Raw genomic sequence first — 2,883 nt, 5'->3', positions numbered from 1 at the left:
TATCTGGAGGTTTTGTGCTGCATGTTGGAATAGTGGGTGATCGGCCAGAGGGGTTAGTGGGGCTGGGGAGAGTTTGCCTAATTTTCCTTTCCATGCCTTAAGCCAGATCTTGTGGATAGTTCAATCTTTTGAACATTTAAAAAAATAATTAGGAGAGATAGGTTGGAAAGAGGGTGGGATTTTTAGAATAGCTAAAAGAAGCAGGCATGGGTTTAGAAAGGTTGTGAAACAGTGGTGAAACAGATGCTGTCTGCAAGGTCAACCCAAGTTATTTTGCCACTAGCAGCAAAACAGAAAATGGAGTTTCCCCTCCTTGTCCTTTGCAGTCCACCCCCATTTCGACCCCCAGCTGCCACACCTCCTTCCCCCCACGGCCTGAGGTGGCTGGAGGCAGCCTAGCGAAGCCCCTTCCCACTGAAGGCAGTGAGCAATGAAGAGGCAGCCCCAGAGGAGCCGGCGGAGGCAGCGCTGAGCAGCCCCAAGGCAACTGCATCCCCCAGCCTCATGGCAGGCCCCCCTTGGCGGTCTGCTTCTCATTTCCAAAGAAATGTATTTGTTTAAAGAAAATCCCCTCACACAAAATTTTCGCAAGTCAAGGGAAATTTCTCTCCCGTCTATGTAGGAGAGCTGCCCCTGAGCAAGGTGGAGGGAGAAGGCAGGGGGGGGCAGGGGGGCAGGTTTCACACAGAGGCACTGAATATTACACATGGCTAGATTACACCAAATAGAGTCATGCGGTTTTCTTTTAACCCCCCGGCTCCCCCCGGTGGTAGTCGCAAGAAAGCCAAGGAAGCTAAAACAGGCAAGACTCTTGTGGCACCTGAAAGACTAACCCAGTGGTTCATAGGCGCTGCGTGCGGGCCACCACACCATTCCCCATGAAGGGGCCAGGCACCCACAGCTTTTTGCACCAGGGGCGCGCACGCCGAGGAGGGTGGGACACAGAGGGAGCTCCCTGCGCCCCGCCCCAGTGAGAAGGCTACCTTGGCAGCATCCTTGCACCGTGCTGCCTAGTTGAGGTGAGGGGCAGCAGCACAGCCACAACTCTCCTCCTTCTCTCCACCTCTTGGGTCATGCCTGACCCAGGAGCGCAGCTGCGGCTGGGCCTGAGGGAGCTGGCAACTCCCATGCGTGCAGCCCTGTGCTGGAGAGAGGTGGGGTGGCAACATGGCTGCCGCTGCCTCTCCTCCTCCTCCTCTCAGGGCAGGGCAGGAGAGGAGTGCCTTGGCCGCAGTGCTGCCGCTGCCGCCTCTCCTCCCCTCCGGCCCTGGGTCAGACCTGACCCACAGCAGAACTGCTGCAGGGAGTGAGGAGACAGCCTCCAGGGACGGAGCCGGGGGGTGCCTGATCACACCATCTCTCCAAATGCGTGTGATGTCAGCTCATGCCGTGGATGTGTTGACATCAGGCGTCCACGCACCCACGTTGTGTGCGGCCCCCGGCCCCCACAGTCCCTTGCTCCCTTGATCATCCACAGTCCTTCCATGGCTGCCACGCGCACTGCAGGCATGGAAGTGGAGATTTCCCCGTTCTTCCCCATTTTGCCCAGACCCCTTTTGGCACCATTTTCGGCACTTGTGTAAGTGGGAACACGTGTCAATGGCAACACAAGCCACTGCTCTCCATGTGGCAGCCCCAACCTGCCTTTCACAAAATTAGTGTGCTCATGGGGGTGGGGCTGGAGAGGGCAAAACAAGATTAAGATCAGAAGCAGAAATATTTTGTCACTGCCAGGGGAAGGAAAGCAAGAAACACACAACACACATGCAGACATGGTCCTTTCCTGCAAGGTTCCCCCTGTCCCCATAAATCTGGTTGACTGTTAAGGAGGAGCAGGGATGCCTATGTTTTCAATTAAACTGTTCAAGATGAGGTTTAAACTCTGCTCAGCACCGTGCTTTTAAATGCAATCCTTTTGACTGATACCTCACACACATGGGCCCATAGGGTGATAAAATATAGTTCATCATATTCCCACACCTACCTAATACATCCCATCAGCCATTGTCACCAAAATGCTGGACAATGAGAGCAGATCTACTTCTACAGAGCAGCTGCCCCCATATTTAACTCTGGCAACTCCAAAAGGGAAAGATTAAGAAATGTAGCTTTTCTACAAGCAAATGTAGTTGTTATGTACTGAAGTTCTCACCCTGGGCCAGCAGGGGGATACTGTAGATAGTTTTCACTCAGGTCCACATATGCAAATAAGGGATTGAAAGTGACGTTCAGTGCTTGGATGTAACAGAAAATGGTTACTGTTGTGTTCTAGTGGAGCTCTATATAAGCAGGCTGGCTGAACCCTTCAGTTCAGTTCTGTTCTGGCCTGTGAATAAACAAGAGCTGTTTGAAGAATCGCTGTGTCATCTGATATGTTCACCCACAACTTAACAGTAGTCTTTCTGTAAACAAGCCAAACACTTAAAATTCAAGGAACAGGCCAGGAATATCCCAGAGGTTTCCAGGCCCCCATGGAGCCTGTGCTTTAGAGCTTTGCCCGCATTAACCTCAGAGAGGGATGCATACCCAGCAGCCTTTTTCAAAGACAGTGGAAATGTGCAGCCATAAACACTCCTTTCCCCAAGCACCAAGATTAGCCTATGTCTCTAGACAGTTGAGAGAAAGTGGTTCCGTGGGTGTCTCTTTTCCAAGATGGGGAAGGGTATCATGAGCATCTGCTTATCTACAGGGTCTGGTGGCTCCTCCTCTGAGACATGCTTCAGAGGCAAAACTTGCTGTTGCCAAGCTCAAGGGCAGGCATCCCCCTTAGGGAGATTTGTATGGGTGGCATACCGAAGCCTTTGTCATTTAGTACTCACACTTCAGGTCTGTGACATTCATTTCTCAAGCATGAGGCAAGCTTACCACTATATACCAGTTGGA

The sequence above is a fragment of the Podarcis filfolensis genome (genome assembly GCF_964270895.1).
Source record: "Podarcis filfolensis genome assembly, chromosome: 17".
In the NCBI taxonomy this organism is placed as follows: Eukaryota; Metazoa; Chordata; class Lepidosauria; order Squamata; family Lacertidae; genus Podarcis; species Podarcis filfolensis.
This window is presented reverse-complemented; position numbering follows the sequence as displayed.